Below are 19,594 nucleotides of genomic sequence, written 5' to 3' on the forward strand. Positions count from 1 at the left end.
CTGCTGGAAGAAAATCTACCACCCAGAGGTCTTGGTGGGCACGCCATGCTGTCAAAGTCACGACCGCCCTCAACTTCTTCACGTCAAGCTCCTTCCAAGCATCTGCACCAGACATTTGCAGGATCTCACAGTGGGCCGCCCACAGATGTATCACACAGGTGAGTCAACCACTTATGTGAACTGTGCCACTGGTGAAGCCAGTGTTACTGAGCAGGTGTTCGGCTTTGCGACTCTGGCTGTCTTTCCACAGGTGCAGGGCATCGTCGACTGCACACATGTGGCCATCAGGGCACTCCATCATCGCCCAGGAGTGTTCGTCAACCGCAAGGGCTTCCACTCCCTCAATGTGCAGCTCATCTGCAACCATGGGAAGATCATCATGCATGTGTGCAGCAGATTCCCTGGCAGCTGTCAGGATTCTTTTGTGCTGCGCAAGTACACCCTCCTTCAGCTCTTTGCCCTTCCAAACAGCTGGCTTGCTATCCACTGAAGACGTGGCTGATGACACCCTTGAGAAGGCCAAATAATGAGGCCAAGGATTGCTATAATGACAGCCACATGTCCACCAGATGTGTAATACAGCAAGCAATCAGCATGATGAAGATACACTTCAGATGCCTTGACAGATCTGGAGGAGCCCTTGAGATGCAACAGCCAGGGTCTCCAGAATCATTGTTGTTTGCTGCAGCAGCAAGGATTAGAGCTGCAGTAAGAGCAAGACGCAGAATGCACAGCCTCTTCAGAGGAGAAGGAGGCGCAGATGGAACATGGGGAGGAGGAGGAGGAGGAACAGGTGGAACATGGGGGGGAGGAGGAGGAGGAGGAGGAACAGCTAGAACATGGAGAGGAAGAGGAGGAGGAACAGGTGGAACATTGGGAGGAGGAGGAACAGGTGGAACATGGGGAGGAGGAGGAGGAGGAACAGGTGGAACACAGAGAGGAAGAGGAGGAGGAACCTGAGCACCAGCAGCGGTGCACGTTGCTGCCTGAGAGGCCCAGGATGGCCTCGTAATGGCCAGATTTACTTAACTTGTACACCCACATAGCTGCCAATGGTGTACCCACATGCCCCCCCCCCCCCACCCCGTTCCTCCATTGGCAACAACGCCACAAAGCAGTCCTGGAATGAACAAACCATTGCTGTCACCCAAACCCCCATTGCTCAAGATTAAGTAATGTCTCACCATTCACTCCAAGTTACAAAGTCGCTTCCCAGGTAGCAGGCAAAAATGGACATGACGGGAAAGGTGTACAAATAAATAAACTTATGTGGGTCATAAATATAACTGAAACTTAACATTAACATTTTTCATACACCTATGTGCATACCCTTGTGCAGCTACATTTGTGTCTTTTTTCTTTTCCCCCTGCTTCTACGAGGTGCACCAGCTGTGGCTTCAGCAGAGGTAGAGGCAGGCTGCTCAGTTCCCTGCTGCGACTCTGCATAGACACTTTTGATGGACGTCCTCTGGGTTTTGGAGCCTGTGAGGGCCCTAAAAAAATCTGCTCCTCCTGCAACTGTGCGGGGGCAGACTCGGCCATCGGGAGGCAATGGGGGAGAAGTGGGAGAGCTTTGAGAGGAGCCGTCAATTCCGTGTCCCATCATCCCTCTCATGGGCCACCCGCACTTCCCTGCTAGCAAGGAGCTGGAGAGCACCTTGCTGCACAGCAGAGGGGCAATAAACGCCCAAGTCTAGGTTAATGTCCCTCCTTGAGACGAGGTCAATGAGTGCCTACAATCTGTTGTCCACAGCTAGCATGTTCTCGTTGGACTCTCACATTAGCTGCTCCATGCAGGTGGCCATCCTTTCCATGGAGCAGCACATCATCGCCATCGCCCGCAACATGGGGTGCTCATGTTGGAGATGAACTCCATCATTCTCTGTACATTTGCACACATTGTGGCTGTGAAAGCTGCCAGAGCCTCATGCAATTGTTGCTGCCCCTCCAAGACCACCCTCTTTCTCGATGGCTCCCTAGGTTCAGCATCTGCATGCAGCTCAGCTGTCAACACCATCTGCTTGTGCTCGCTTGTGAATTGTGAGACAACACTATTCTATCTCACACAGGACTCACCGAGGTTTGCGAACCTGCGCTGGTGCTGGGTGCACTTGGAGTCATCTTCCTCCTGTGGTTGGACAGTGGCAGCGGGGGAGGGGCGGGGGGGCACTTGAGTAGAGAGATGAATTAGAAGTGTTATGATAAGGATGGGTAACGTTGCCATTATGCACTTGATGACATTTCACATTCTCCACCTCTCCCTGTTGTTGTGGGCTCTCTTCTCATGCAAGGAGGAAAAGAAAACTGTGAGTGAGAGCGATGGAATGATGTCATCATCATCATCATCATAGGCAGTCCCTCGGAATTGAGGAAGACTTACTTCCACTCTTAAAATGAGTCCTTAGGTGGCTGAACAGTCCAATACGAGAACCACAGTCCCTGTCACAGGTGGGACAGATAGTCGTTGAGGGTAAGGGTGGGTGGGACAGGTTTGCCGCACGCTCTTTCCACTGCCTGCGCTTGATTTCTGCATGCTCTCGGCGATGAGACTCGAGGTGCTCAGCACCCTCCCGGATGCACTTCTTCCACTTAGGGCGGTCCTTGGGAAGAGACTCCCAGGTGTCGGTGGGGATGTTGGACTTTATCAGGTAGGCTTTGAGGGTGTCCTTGTAACGTTTCCAAATGGATGGGCTACATCTGTACAGGGTAACTATGAGGGAGTGGGGTCACATTGCCAAATGGCCTCATTCTGTGGTGTTCCTTGCTATGATTGCATTAGGATGAGGGTGAATGTCAGTGGTGGTTAGTCAGAGGGGGATGTGAGTAGGTGCATAGACAGAGAGGGATGGGCGTACCTTCAACACTCCAACAGCAACCATCAAATGAGATGTGTGCAAGGCTGCTTTAAATATCTATGCTGAAAATGAGTCATCTGTGATATCATCAGACCCGCTCCATTTAATTGGACGGGGAAACGCTTTTACTTGGTGCCATTGAGTTAAATGCGCAGAGCAGAATGTGCTGTTCAAATTTTTGGGATGCTGACCCGCTATGCTGCCTGCACGCACCCGACCCATCTCCATGGTAAAGATTCTGGCCACTGTCTTTGGCTGTGAAATTGGGAGCTTTAGTACCAGCTGTTAAGGCCGGTTTTGCTAAAAAAAATGGCAGCCACCTCGCTTGCAGCACGGAACACGGTGGCCGCCGTTTTGGGCAGGTTGGCGCATATTTACATGAGCAGGTCGTGACGTCAGTTAGTGTGCAATGCCTGAATTGATGCACGATCTGTGATTTTCAACAATGCCGCTCTTAATACTGCGTTCTCTAAAACACACATGGAAGAATGTGCGTGCAGCAGTGCAACAGAGATGTTGCCAGTACTCAGTAAAAGGACACACACATCCTTCAGGTTAGTTTAGATTTTTGCTTTTGGACTTTTATTGGGGTAGTGGCTTGGTGCGATACATTAGAAAAATTGTTAAAGTGTGCAGGGAGTGCTGCTGGACGTTTGCACGACTTTGGCTGTTAAAGGAAGGCCTCTGAGAACACCACTTGCTCCTAGTCCTGGGGGCTTTAGTTGGTGTCCCCCTTGGGCTGCAACATCAATAGGAGAGCAAAGAGGACAAGCTGCTCGCAGAGGGAGGAGGAAGCAGAAGAGGAAAGAGCGAATGAGAAAAAAGCAGAAGGAAGGAGGCAACCCAAGCAGCCCCTTTCTAGTCAGGACATCCAGGATCAAATCATCCTCCTTCAGTATCAGTGAGCCCAATTCCCTTTCAACATTTGTCCCACACCTTCCCTTCCCTCTGTTACTGACCATCACAGCATCCTCTTAGCCACGATGCTGAAATAAAAGCAACCACAAAGCAAACTTTCCGATCCAACTTCATCCATCTATCCATCCAATATTACATCAAAAAATCAACTAATTACCCTTGTGCATTCCCTTAGTGACTGTCTTGCGTGTGCCTTTGCCTACCCTACTGATGTCACACTGTGCTATCCCACTGGCTGCAGCATGGCTGGTGGAAGGCTGCTGATTTTCAGTGGGGGACACTGCAGAATGACCTCAAGGAGCTGGTAGCCGGGAGTGTGAAATCGAGTGACAGTGTTTCTTCTTCTTCTTCACTCTCCTCTCCCTCGTCTTGGTCAACCACTGGCTTGACAGCCTGGATTTCTTAGGTGTCTGAAATGAGGAAGGGACAAAGGTAGGTTATGGTGAGGGGAGTGCAGGAAAGCAAGAGGTGAATGCTTATATGTGCAGATTGTAAATCAGAAGAGATTGTGAGATGAGAGAAAAGTGGAATATGAGAAGGAGCATAATGTATGAGGATACATGCATCTTTTATTCTTTCAGCCCTGCCGCTGGCCAATGGCTCAGGTATGTCACTACTGCCAAGAATGGCCAGCACTGTCTCTTCCAAAAGAGTGAGGTGAAGCTAGGAATGTCATCATCATAGGCAGTCCCTCAGAATCGATAGTAGGATAGGCAAAGGCACATGCAAAACTGTCACTGAGGGAATGCTCAAGGGTGATTTGTTGATTTTTGGATGTAATATTGGATGGATAGATAGATGAAGTCAGAATGTGAGGTGTGCCGTGTGATTGGTAGAGATTGTTGATAGGTGAGTGAAGGGATGATCTGGGGGAGGTCATGCATTGAGCAGTGTTAGTGGTGCATTTGGTGAAGCTAGTGATGTATTTTGAAGATGCATTCACTGACCTTGACCACTCAAGTGAGGTCATGAAACTTCTTTGGGCACTGAAGCCAGATCCTGGGGGTGGCACTGCTGGCAGTGATGGCCTCGGTGATCTGGTCCCACATATTTCTATCTCTAAAGCCTCCTGGCCCCCTGTGGGTAGAAGGCCTCTCTTCCAGTGTTGATCCCTGCACAAGACTGGAGTGCTGCATGCCCTTTTCCTGGCCTGTTGAGCCATTTGTGTTAGTGCTGAAGCACTTTTAGCATTTTTTTAATGTGCAGAAAGCACTTCAGATTTAAGAGCTGCAGACTGCCTAATTCTGAAGGATTTTACATTTTTTTATGTGCAGAAGACAGTTCAGCTTTAAGAGCTGGAGACTGCCTTGAAAAGGAACAGGGTAGCTTTAAGTATAGCTAGTCTCACTCCAGCGACGCAAACTTTGGCCCCGTGCTGAGTACACAGCCTGTCAGCAGCACATTCATCACTAGGCTGTGCGCTCCTATCATGTTAATTAGCAGGCAGCATCTGTGCATTCTGAATGATGCGAGATATGCTACGCCTGTTTTTTTGTCGTTATTGAATTTCCCGACCTCTCTGTCGACTCCATCAAAATATTTCATAAGTTTAAAGACCTCTATTAGGTCACCTCTCAGCCTTTTCTTTTCAAGAAAAAAGAGACCCAGCCTATTCATCCTTTCCTGATGGGTATAACCTTGCATCTCTGGTATCATTCTCATAAATCTTTTTTGCACCTTCTCCACTGCCTCGATATCCTTTTTATAATATGGTGACCAGAACAGTACACCGTACTCCAAGTTCAGCACAACTGCACTACTTTTCAATTCTATCCCTCTAGAAATAAACCCTAGTGTTTGGTTTTCGTTATTTGTGGCCTTATTAACCTGCATTGCTATTTTTAGTGATTTGTGTATTTGCACTCTCAGATCTCTTTGCTCCTCTAACTTCTTATTTTCCAAGTAATATGTTACCTCCATATTTTTCTTACCAAAATGTAATACCTCACACTTATCTGTGTTGAAACTCATTTGCCAATTAAATGCCTATTCGGCTTGAGTTTATTAAACGAGAACCTCTGAAGCATCCGTTGACCTGTTACCAGGGTACAGAATGAATCACCATGGGCAATTATAAAGAAGAAAGGATTTCATTTACATAGGCCCACTCATTTACCTCAGAACATTCCAAAGTGCTCCGCCTGAATTAATTCGAAGTGCAGTCATTATTATGCAGCAGACATTTTTCACCTAGCAACATCCTACAAACAGCACTGAGATCAGTGACCAGTTGAATCATTATCTCGGAGTTGGTCAAGGAACTAATGTCAGCGAGGATGCTGGGAGAACTCTCAGTTTTGCTCTGTGACCTCACATTAATATAAAGTAGGTCCTCTTCTCCTTATATTCATTTATACTGATCTTTTTCCAATTTTTGATAGCTAGCATCAGTTAGCACATAGGCTCCCGGTGTAATAAAACATTCAAACAATGGGAATAATTTGTGCTCTTTTTGCTTGGCAATGAAAGTATGAGTTGCCCCCAATGAGTAATGGGGCTCCTTCACACTACAACTGTAGAGTCAGGGCATGACCAGCCACCAGATCAAAATGGAGTGAGATTTCAAAGTGCTGGTCTTAATATCCAACTTGTAGAGCTGTGTACTGACACTGATGTAGTGGTGTAAATACCATAATATGGTATCAACACTTGAGCCCTACTTGCCACGTGATGTTGTTAACCATGCACATTGTATAAATTAATTCACTGTGAGAAAGTCTCACCTAACAGTCAGCGCATCCCATCTCCAAGTGCCTGAGCGACGATGCTGTGACAAAATGAACAGGCCGCAACAGGATCTTGGGGTCTCAGCAAACACGTTGGTGATGCTTTGCACAATCCAGAATACCTGCATGTTTGCAGAACACTATCCTTTGCAGCTGAGGAACAAGATTGCAATCTGTGGGCTCGGCGTGTTTCGACAGGTACGCAAAGATCATTGCCAGGATCCCAGGGAAAGTTGGGACTTGAAGCCTATTGAATGTCACATTGCCGTTCCCTCACTTGGAACAACAGATTGAGGAAGGCAGCAGTCACCTGAGTTACAGAACTTGATCTGACAGAGTGATTGAAGCCTTCGGTGGTCTGAAATATGTGAAAAACATAGAAGCCACCAGCAGTACGACACTTAACATAGATTTCTAAATCAATCCTAAACTACCAGCAAATGCCACACACTAATGATTGCGATAAAAGTTCAGTGGACATTGGTGGTTTGTCAGGCTTGGAATGAGGGACCATGTCAGATGTGGCTCAGTGGCTAGCACAGGCACCTCTGAGTCAGAAGGTTGTGGATTCAAGTCCCACTCCAGGAACTTGGCTGACACTCCAGTGCAGTGCTGAGGGAGTGCTGCACTGTCAGAGGTGTGGTCTTTTAGATGATAAGTTAATTCGAGGCCCCGTCTGCCCCCTCAGGTGGACGTAAAACATCCCATGGCACTATTTCGAAGAAGAGCAGGGAGTTATCCCCGGTGTCCTGGCCAATATTTATCCCTCAATCAACATCACAAAAAGAGATTATCTGATCATTATCACATTGCTGGTTGTGGGAGTTTGCTGCCACGTTTCCCACATTACAACAATGCTTACACACCAAAAGTACTTCATTGGCTGTAAGGTGCTTTGAGACGTCCGGTGGTCATGAAAGGCGCTATATAAATGCAAGTCTTTCTTTCTTTCAGAAAGGTCCCTCCTCTGTCTATCTGTCTGGACTAAACTTGTCCGTGTATATAAGACAATGTGATGTGACTTCCTCTATTCTGAATCTTCCCAGTTTATATCATCGGAGACAAATCTCTCAGTAACTGGGTAATTGTTAATCTTGAGGCAGACTGAGTCCATTCACTCCAAAGCTGAGGTAATTGGTTGCCAATGATAGGAGGTGGAAAACCTTTTGTTGCTGTGAGTGGAAAGTAAGAGCTTTGCGGGAAAAGGCTGAACTGTAGCAACTGGTGGCCTTTGAAGTATCACTGTAGACCAAAGAGACTGGTTAAAGTTGAAAGAAAAGCAACTTAGCAGAAGCAAATAAAAGCAGCAGTAAATAGAGATCAGAAAGAAGCAGATAGAAATGGTCATCTGACAGTGGAGGGTTAAAAAGGCAAGGATAGTGCACTGTAGTTGTTATGTATGCAACACCTTATAACCAGCATTCTACCGCCACCAGAGGGCGCATCTATTGGAGTCCCAAGGGATCCCAGCATCCCTTGGGAGCACTGTATATAAGCAGGCCTCCCATGCTGTACCAGCACTCTGGAGTTAGAATAAAGAGACGAAGGTCATACTTACTCAAGTCTACAGTACTCAGTCACGTTGCTTTGAGACACAACAAATGGCGACAAGGATGGGCTAACAAACCATCATGCGAAAATGCAGAGAACTGTTGGTATCCTGGAGAAATTCTCAGAAGGTGACGATTGGGAAGCCTTCGTGGAGCGACTCAACCGATACTTCATGGCCAACGAGCTGGAAGGGAATGAGAATGCTGCCAAATGAAGGGCGCTCCTCCTCAAAGTCTGCGAGGCAACAACCTATGGCCTCATGAAGAATCTTCTTGCTCCAGTAAAACCAACAACCAAGTCGTATGAAGAATTGTGTACGCTGATCCGGGAGCACCTAAATCCGAAGGAAAGCATTCTGATGGCAAGGTATCGATTTTATACAGGACATTGCGAATTCGGTGGATTCCTGGAGCAAATACAAAGAGACTTTTTGTACTTGGCATTGGCCATGAGGTTACCTTTTGCAAATTATTGACTGTTGAAACACCGAACCTGAGCAAAGCCATGACGAAAGCCCAGGTTTTTATGTCCACCAGCGATAACACCAAACACATTTTGCAGCATAAAGATACATCGGCAAGTACTGTAAACAAAGTAATGTCGTTATCAGGCAGGAATGCATTATGGCAGAACGTACACGCCTGCAGCTGCATGACCTCAGATGACTCAGAGTCCGCCATCAAGTGTGAATGCGAGGCAATTAACACCTTGTTGGCGCTGCGGAGGTGATCATCGAGCCCATTAATGCCGCTTCAAACACTATGCGTGCAAGGGCTGTGGAACAATGGGACACCTCCAGCGAATGTGCAGACGAGCTGCAAACCCTGCAAATCACCACGTTGCAGAGGAAGACCGATCCATGACAGATCAAACTGAACTACAGACTCAAACCGAGGAGGCATAAGTGTACAGGGTACACACCTTCACCACGAAATGTCCACCGATCATGTTAAAAGTTCAACTGAACGGAATTCCAGTATCCATGGAATTGGACAATGGTACGAGTCAGTCTATCATGAACAAAAAGGCCTTCGAGAGGCTGTGATGCAACAAGGCACAAAGGCCTAAGCTGAGCCCTATTCATACCAAGCTGAGAACTTACATTAAAGAGCTGATCCCTGTAATTGGCAGTGCAGCAGTAAAAGTCTCCTATGATGGAGCGATGCACGAACTACCACTATGGATAGTACCAGGAGATAGCCCCACACTGTTCGGCAGAAACTGGCTGAGAAAAATCCGCTGGAACTGGGTCGACATCCGAGCGCTTTCGTCCGTTGACAACACCTCATATGTCCAAGTTTTGAGCAAGTTCCCGTCGTTGTTTGAGCCAGGCATCGGATGTTTCCAGAGGGCGAAGGTGCAGATCTACTTGGTTCCCGCTACACGACCCATCCACCACAAGGCACGTGCGTACCATACATAATGCGAGACAAAGTGGAGATCGAGCTGGACAGGCTGCAACGAGAAGGCATCATCACGCCAGTTGAGTTCAATGAGTGGGCCAGTCCGATTGTTCCAGTTCTCAAGGGCAATGGCATGCTTAGAATTTGTGGGGACTATAAAGTAACGATTAACCGTTTTTTGCTGTAGGACCAGTACCCGCTACCCAAGGCAGACGACCTATTTGCGACCCTGGCTGGAGGAAAGACGTTCACCAAGTTGGACCTGACCTCGGCCTACATGACGCAGGAGCTGGCGGAATCTTCGAAAAGCCTCGCCTGCATCAACACGGACAAAGGTCTGTTCACCTACAATAGATACCCATTTGGGATTCGATCAGCCGCAGCTATTTTTCAAAGGAACATGGAAAGGCTGCTAAAGTAGGTTCCGCGCACCGTGGTTTTCCAGGACGATATATTGATCACAGGTCGGGACACCATTGAACATTTGCAGAACCTGGAAGAGGTTCTAAGTCAGCTAGATCTTGTGGGACTCAGGTTGAAATGCTCTAAGTGTGTTTTCCTGGCACCAGAGGTCGAGTTTTTAGGGAGAAGAATTGCGGCAGACGACATCAGACCCACTGACGTCAAGACGGAGGCCATCAAGAACACGCCAAGACCACAGAACATGACGGAGCTGCGGTCATTCCTGGAACTCCTCAATTATTTTGGTACTTTCCTACCCGGGTTAAGCACCTTGCTAGAACCCCTACATGTGTTGCTACACAAGGGAGATGACTGAGTATGGGGGAAATCACAAGAAACTGCTTTTGAGAAAGCCAGAAACCTGTTATGTTCCAACAAACTGCTTGTTCTGTATGACCCATGTAAACGTTTAGTGCTAGCTTGCGATGCGTCTTCGTACAGGGTCGGGTGTGTGTTACAACAAGCAAACGAATTGGGAACATTGCAACCGATCGCTTATGCATCCAGGAGTTTGTCCAAGGCCAAAAGGGCTTACGGTATGATTGAAAAAGAAGCTCTCACATGCGTTTACAGGGTGAAAAAAATGCACCAATATCTGTTTGGGCTTAAGTTCGAGTTAAAAACTGACCATAAGCCGCCCATATTGCTATTCTCAGAGAGCAAAGGTTTGAATACCAATGCCTCTGCTCGCATCCAAAGATGGGCGCTCACGCTGTCTGCATATAACTATGTAATTCGCCAAAGGCCAGGCACAGAGAACTGCACCGATGCTCTCAGTCGACTACCATTGCCCACCACCGGAGTGGAAATGGCACAGCCTGCAGGCTTGCTCTTGGTGATGGATGCATTTGAAAACGAAAAGTCACCCGTTACGGCCCATCAGATCAGGACCTGGACCTGCCACGATCCTTTACTATATCTTGTAAAAAACTGTGTCCTCCATGGGAGCTGGTCCAGCATCCCACCGGAGATACATGAAGAGATCAAGCCGTTCCAGCGGCACAAAGACGAAATGTTCATACAGGTGGACTGTCTTTTGTGGAGTAATCGCTTGGTTTTGCCGAAGAAAGACAGGGAAACGTTCATACGTGACCTACACAGTACCCACCCAGGCATAGTAATGATGAAAGCTATAGCCAGATCCCACATGTGGTGGCCCGGCATTGACTTAGATTTGGAGTCTTGCGTGCGCCAATACAACACTTGCTCTCAACTGAGAGCAACGGAGAGCCTCACCCAGGGAGACACCGCTAAATTTGTGATCATGGCCTTCCAAACCATGGTCTAGGATCCACGTTGACTTCGCTGATCCGCTTCTAGGCAAAATGTTTTTGGTTGTTGTCGATGCTTATTCAAAATGGATTGAGTATGTAATAATGTCTGTAAGCACGTCCACTGCCACCATCGAAAGCCTATGAGCCATGTTTGCTTTGCACGGCCTGCCTGATGTCCTTGTCAGCGACGATGGGCAGTGCTTCACCAGCGCTGAATTGAAGGAATTCATGACCCGCAATGGGATCAAGCACGTCACATCTGCCCCATTTAAGCGCACATCTAATGGCCTGGCAGCACGGGCAGTCCAAACCATCAAGCAAAGCTTGAAACGCATGTCGGAAGGTTCCCTGCAGACCCACCTGTCCCGAGTCCTGCTCAGCTACCACACCAGACCCCACTCGCTCACCGGGGTTCCCCCTGCCGAACTGCTCATGAAAAGGACACTCAAAACAAGGCTCCCTCTAGTCCACCCTGATCTCCATGATCATGTCGAGGGCAGGCAGCATCAACAAAGCATGTACCATGATCGCGCAAATTTGTCACGCGATAGTGAAGTCAATGACCCTGTATTTGTACTCAACTATGGACATGATCCCAAATGGCTTGCTGGCACTGTCGTAGCCAAAGAAGGGAGTAGGGTGTTTCAGGTCAAACTTGCAAATGGACTAACTTGCAGAAAGCATTGGGACCAAACCAAACTGCTATTCACAGACAGCCACGAGCAACCTGAAGAGGACACCACCAACTTCGACCCTCCGATGCACACACAAGTGGCAACCGACATCACGGTTGACCACGAAGCTGAACTCATCATCCCCAGCAGCCCAGCAAGGCCAGCAGTGCAGCAGCCCAGCGAAGAACCAACCAACCCACCTGCACCTGTGTTTGTACCGAGACCATCGACTAGGAAGCGGAAAGCCCCAGATCGTCTCACCCTGTAAATAAGTGTACTATTGACTTTGGGGGTGAGTGATGTTTTGAATGCAACACCTTGTAACCAGCATTCTACTGCCACCAGTGGACGCATCTGTTGGAGTCCCAAGGGATCCTAGCATCCCTTGGGAGCACTGCATATAAGCAGGCCTCCCATGCTGTGCCAGCACTCTGGAGTCAGAATAAAGAGACTAAGGTCACATTTACTTACTCAAGTCTACAGTACTCAGTCACATTTCCTTATTTGAGACACAACAGTGAGAAGTGATTAAACTAATGGCAGGAAGCGAGCAGCATAAGTATGAGGAGGAGTGCAGGGGGCTGGAACACCATGGCCTGAATTTACAGTCGGTGGCGTAGCTAAGGAGTACGCCACTGGCATCCGAAGGAAATCTGCACTTACCTTGGGCAAGAACCCCTTCGAGAACATGCTCTCAAATGCTGCAGAGTTGTGAGCAGTTTAGTGCCCCACGGATCCCAGAGCACATCCTGTGCGTATGTGAACCTGGGATCCTAGGATCCTGTTTCTTCCACTTCCTGACTTATAGCCAATCAGGAGACAGAGGAGATTGCTGATTGCCCACAACCCGATTTAAAAGGCCAATAAAACATGCATGCCATTCAGTTACAGAAGTGAATAGTTTGTTGTACAAATAGAATAGAAATAACGTATTTCATATAAAGTATATAAAACAATTGTCCGTTAATAAAACATAGCGGTGATATTAGTCCTATTCAATTTTCACAAGTATTTTTTCCCAATAATCAAGATAAGATGTTACCATTATTTCTAAAAGCAAAACACAGCTGGGATAATGGGCACAATTCCTTTCTTTCAATATGAATAACCTAATCTGCTGGAAACAAATTTGCTCTGTGTTTATCAATGCAAATCATCTAATGGACAGAACGAGCTCCCACGATATATCGAAGAGAATGAGAAATTGAATACAAATTGGCCTTTTTGTCTGACAGCAACAATGTTTGGAACAGATAGCAGCACATCTACCTTTATATCTGTTAGGTAAATCGATTTCTGCGCCAAATAATTATTACCTTTTTTACATATGCTAAACATGGAGGAGGGGAAGAGTAAAGGACAATAATGGTAAAACCCTGGGAATACTATAGTAAAATAACGAGTGAGAGAGGAATAGAAAACACTGAATGTGATAATCTCTTGAAACAAATCTCCCATTATAGTTACAGATCTTTTTGTAAGACAATTTTCTCATCCGTTCCCCTTACATTGTGCAATAGGTTTCCTGAGCCTGTTTGCACGGTGTAAACATTTTCAGCGTAACGACCTCGCAGTAGGTGGGCAATTGGCCCAACCTTTCGCCAGCACGTGCATTGGTATGAGGAGGTGAAATATGCAGTAAAGCCAATGGGCAGTCGGAACTTGACAGATCACAAGTTCAGGATTTAGCGCATGCACGGACATCCCAAACTTGTGGTCAATTTCAAAGGTGGAATTCCGGCGTACTCTGAGAGCACATTGTCATAACGACCACGAATTCAGGGCCCATGTTTACCTCTACATGTCTGCTGGATACATTACTTAGTTGTGGTTTGTGTTGCAGTTTAGGCATTTCCCTAACGCCAACTCCGCCTCCCCCATCGCCCCCTCCATCATTTTTGTCTCGTGTCCATGGCTGACCAACCTTTTTCTGTAAGTACACCGAATTCTCTTCGGAACCAAAACTCGCACCCTTGTACATGTTGGGCTGGATTTTCGGTACTTTGCCGCCCCTCATAGCTCCCCGGAGGAGCGGCAATAGCGATGGAAAGTACTTGCACCCGGGCGGCCAACTTCCAACGCCCCGCCAGAACATTTGGTGCTGGTTTGGAGGGGGCACGGAACATTGCCGCCCGGAAGTAGCAAGTCGGTATGCACTACCCCTGATTGCGACACAGGCTTAGCACTCTGTAGCGGGCATTGGTGGGACTGCCTGTGAAAGCTGACATTCCAAGCTGGAGCGGCTGCAGTGAGGTAAGTAATGCCAAACTCAGGTAAGTGTGATTATTTTTAAAGATTTTTTTTTGTGATTTATGTTGTGGTGGCATGAGCTATGTATTGGGAATGTATTTTGTATTTTTTTTCAGATTTTATTTTCCCCCGGGGCCTCTGTTAGGATGCTCCGAGTTTAGCTGTTTAGCTTGGGATTTTCCCTTGCTCAGCCGGCCTAGTGCCCTAAAAGAGGTGTGTAACGCCTCCGTTAGTGCTCCGCTCTAAACTCCAGACCCACCTGATAAATTTTGCAGCGGCAGACGCAAGCCATTTGCTGCCACAAAATTTACCGCCCCGCCCGGGACACTGCCCCAACTGAGGCACGATCGAATTTCTCCTCCGTTGTGTTTAGGATAAAAAGTCCAGAATCAACAAGTAATCCCTATTTCCAGGATATTGTTCCCTGGAGAATACATGGGATGCCTACCATGTTCTCTATCATCGACTAAATTACCAGGTCAGCTAAATAATATACAGAAGTCCAAAGACACAGGAAGATATTAAACAGCATGATAGGTAGAAAAAACAATGCAACCAGAATCAGTCCACAAGGGGTCAAAATAAATCTGTATAGGGTTTCTTACAAGGTCTAGAAGCTATTAAACTCTTCGATTGGCTTGTTAACTTGAAAAGAAGCAATTGTAAAATGAAAGTAATTCTATGGCGTAAGTTATAACTCTTGTTGCTAAGCACTGGCTCTGGCTATGACGTATGAACTCCATGGGAGAGTTGGACATTTCCTTGCATCTTGACTGTGTGATCAGCAATAGGACTTTTAAATGAAACACAGTCTGGTTTCACCATTGGGAGATGCTGCACGTGGGAAATAAACTCCAGTTCCCCCAATGAGTTGGTAGGTTCTAGGCAGAACCAAAGTTTAGCAAAATCAGTTGTGATTAGCAACATGGAGCCGCTTTCCATTTACAACTATTTCTTTTCAAGTGTAAAAAACAATTGAGAGTTTAACAGAATTTACACGTCGCGAGGGGAGATATGCTGCTTATGTTTCGAGCTTACAGCTTCCACCATATGTTTCGTCAAGGTGAGGTTTCACACTTTTCTTAATAGATCCATATTCAGGGTAGTCCTCATCACCCTCTGTCAAGTTGTACATATTAGTAGTAGATTAAGTTAGGACATTTTCCTGACTTCAAGGCTTCTGCACAAACCAGTTGTTTCCAAACGTGGGTGCAGTTGTAAGCATTCTCCTTGGAATCAATCAATCATAGGCAGAGTTATATATGTAAACCTGTAAATACTTTGTTTAACCACCAGAGGGCTCATCCCCTGGAGTCCCAAGGGATCCCACAATCCCTTGGGAGTACCTGTACATAAGGAGATCTCACTGGCTGGAGAGGCACTCTGGAGACCTGTAATAAAGGACTACGGTCACACTTTACTTTGAGCTCACAGTATCTGGTCAGACTCTTTATTCAATACATAACAATTGGTGACAAGATACAGATGACGAACCCCACCGCAACGATGCAGAGAACAGTGGGCATCCTGGAGAAATTTTCAGAGGGAGCTGATTGGGAAACCTTCATGGAGCGACTCGACCAATACTTCGTAGCCAACGAGCTGGAAGGAGAAGCGAACACTGCCAAACGAAGGGCGATTCTCCTCACCATTTGCGGGGCACCGACATATGGCCTCATGAAAAATCTGCTTGCTCCAGCGAAACCTACAGAGAAGTCATATAATGATTTGTGCACACTGGTCCGGGAGCATCTAAACCCAAAGGAAAGTGTTCTGATGGCGAGATACCGGTTCTACACATACAAGAGGTCTGAAGGCCAGGAAGTGGCGAGCTACGTCGCCGAGCTAAGACGCCTTGCAGGACATTGCGAATTTGAAGGACACTTGGAGCACATGCTCAGGGACTTCTTTGTACTTGGCATTGGCCGTGAAGTAACACTTCGCAAACTTTTGACTGTAGAGACCCCAACCTTGAGTAAAGCCATAGCGATAGCCCAGGTGTTTATTGTCACCAGTGACAATACCAAACAAATCTCTCAGCACACGAGTGCTGCTACAAGTACTGTGAACAAAGTGATGTTGTTTTCGAATTGTAACATACTGGGCAGGCCTCACATGCCTGCAGCTTCATGTCCGCAGATGTCTCAGAGTCCATCATCAAGGGTGGTGAATGCAAGGCCATTAACACCTTGTTGGCGATGCGGAGGTGATCATCGTTTCCATTCATGCCACTTCAAAGGATACGTTTGCAAGGGCTGTGGAACAATGGGATACCTCTAATGTATGTGCAGGAAAGCTGCAAACCCTGCTAATCCTGCAAACCACTATGTTGCAGAGGAGAACAGATCCACGGTGGATCGCGATGAACCAGAACCACAGACCGAGGAGGCAGGGGTATATGGGGTGCACACATTTACCACAAAGTGTCCCCCAAATCCCCAAATAATGCTGAAGGTTGAATTAAATGGACTCCCGGTGTCAATGGAGCTGAACACGGACGCGAGCCAGCCCATTATGAGCAAAACGACTTTCGATAAATTGTGGTGCAGCCAGTCCTGACTCCCATTCGCACTAAACTGAGAACATACACAAAGGAACTGCTACCGTAAAGGTCTCCTACGATGGAGCGGTGCACAAGTTACCACTCTGGGTGGTGCAGGGCGATGGCCCCACACTGCTCGGCAGGAGCTAGCTGGGGAAGAAACGCTAAAACTGGGATGATGTCAGAGCGCTCTCGTCCGTCGACAACACTTCATGTGCCCAGGTCCTAAACAAATTCCCCTCGCTGTTCGAACCAGGCATTGGGAAGTTCCAAGAAGCAAAACTGATCCACCTGATTCCGGGGGCGCGATCCATCCATCACAAGGCGAGAGTGGTACCTTACATGATGAGAGAGTGTGGAGATCGAGCTGGACCGGCTGCAATGAGAGGGCATCATTTTGCCGATCGACTTCAATGCGTGGGCCAGTCTGATTGTTCCAGTCCTCAAGGGAGACGGCACCATCAGAATCTGTGGTGATTACAAAGTAACTATCAATCGTTTCTCCCAGCAGGACTAATACCCACTACCAAAGGCAGACGACCTATTTACGATGCTGGCGGGAGGAAAAACGATCACGAAGCTGGACTTGACCTCGGCCTAGATGATGCAGGAGCTGGAGGAATCATCGAAGGGCCTCACCTGCATCAACATGCACAAAGATCTCTTCGTTTACAACAGATGCCCGTTTGGGATTCGATCAGCTGCGGCGATATTCCAGAGAAACATGGAAAGCTTACTGAAGTCGGTCCCACGCACCGCGGTCTTCCAGGACGACATTTTGGTTACAGGTCGGAACACCATCGAGCACCTGCAGAACCTGGAGGAGGTTCTTAGTCGGCTTAATCACATGGGGTTTAGGTTAAAATGCTCGAAGTGCGTTTTCCTGGCACCTGAAGTGGAGTTCCTGGGGAGAAGAATCACGGCGGACAGCATCAGGCCCACCGATTCAAAGATGGAGGCAATCGAGAACGCACCGAGGCCACAGAACGTGACGGAGCTGCGGTTGTTTCTGGGACACCTGAACTACTTTGATAACTTCTTACCGGGTCTTTGCACACTGTTAGAACCACTACACGCTTTACTGCATAAGGGAGATGAATGGGTATGGGGTAAAAGCCAAGAAAATGCCTTTGTAAAAGCTCGAAAACTGTTATGCTCGAACAAATTGCTTGTGTTGTATGACCCATGTAAGCGTTTGGTACTGGCATGTGATGCGTCATCATACGGTGTCGGGTGTGTATTGCAACAAGCTAATGAATCTGGGAAATTGCAACCGGTTGCTTATGCATCCAGAAGTCTGTCTAAGGCTGAGGGCCTACAGCATGATCAAAAAAGAAGTGTTAGCGTGTGTTTATGGGGTAAAGAAAATGCATCAATATCTGTTTGGGCTCATATTTGAATTGGAAACGACCATAAGCCACTGATATTCCTTTTTTCTGAAAGTAAGGGGATAAATACGAATGTATCGGCCCGCATCCAGAGATGGGCACTCATCCGTATACAGCTACGCCATCCGCCACAGGCCAGGCACAGAAAACTGTACCGATGCTCTCAGTAGGCTACCATTGCCCACCACGGGGGTGGAGATGGCACAACCCGCAGATTTAGTTATGGTAATGGAAGCATTCGAGAGTGAGCAATCACCTGTTACCGCCCGACAGATTAGAACCTGGATGAGCCAGGACCCCTTACTGTTCTTAGTAAAAAAACTGTGTGCTCCACGGGAGTTGGTCCAGTGTCCCGTTAGAAATGCAGGCAAAAATAAAGCCGTACCAGCGGCGCAAAGATGAAATATCTATACAGGCAGATTGCCTTCTGTGGGGTAATCGGGTAGTGGTACCAAAAAGGGCAGGGACACTTTCATTAGTGATCTCCACAGGACCCACCCAGGCATTGTAATGATGAAAGCGATAGCCAGATCTCACGTGTGGTGGCCCGGTATCTATGCAGACTTAGAGTCCTGCGTGCACAAATGTAATACATGTTCACAGTTAAGCAATGCACCCAGGGAGGCGCCACTAAGTTTATGTCTTGGCCCTTCAAACCATGGTCTAGGGTCCATGTCGACTATGCAGGCTCGTTCTTGGGAAAAATGTTTCGAGTGATTGTAGATGCGTACTCCAAATGGATTAAATGTCGGCAAGCACTACCGCTGCCATCACTGAAAGCCTGCAGGCCATGTTTGCCACGCACGGCCTGCCTGCTGTCCTTGTGAGTGACAATGGGCCGTGCTTCACCAGTGCCGAGTTCAAAGAGTTCATGACCTGTAATGGGATCAAACATGTCACATCTGCCCCATTTAAACCAGCATTCAATTTTCAGGCAGAGAGATCAGTGCAAACAATCAAGCTTGAAGAGGGTAACTGAAGGCTCACTGCAGACTTGCCTATCCCGAGTCCTGCTTAGCTACCGCACGAGACCCCACTCGCTCATTGGGATCCCCCCTGCTGAACTGCTCATGAAAAGGGCACTTAAGACAAGGCTCTCATTAGTCCACCCTGATCTACATGAACAGATGGCGAGCAGGCAGCTTCAACAAAGTGCATATCATGATAGCGCAAATGTGTCACGCGAAATTGGAATTAATGATCCTGTGTTTGTGTCGAACTATGGACAAGGTCCCAAGTGGCTATGAAGGTGACCATGGTGATGAACATTTATGCATCTGGATCCTTCCAGACTGGAACTGGAGATATTTGCAACAGCTCAGAGTTTGCTGTCCACTGTTGCATAAGGCAGTTGACCGAGGCTCTCTATTCAAAGAGCTACCTATATTTCATTCTCCCTTGCTAGAGACTAACAGACAGAGAATGCACACAGCTTTGCTAGGATTGCAGGCTTCCCCATGGTGCATGGTACCATTAACTGCACGAACATCCTTTTGCGGGCGGCTCATGTCAACTTTGTCATAAACCGGAACCAAAAGAGATTCCACTCCC

This window comes from Pristiophorus japonicus, chromosome 13 (genome assembly GCF_044704955.1).
Source record: "Pristiophorus japonicus isolate sPriJap1 chromosome 13, sPriJap1.hap1, whole genome shotgun sequence".
Classification (NCBI taxonomy): domain Eukaryota; kingdom Metazoa; phylum Chordata; class Chondrichthyes; family Pristiophoridae; genus Pristiophorus; species Pristiophorus japonicus.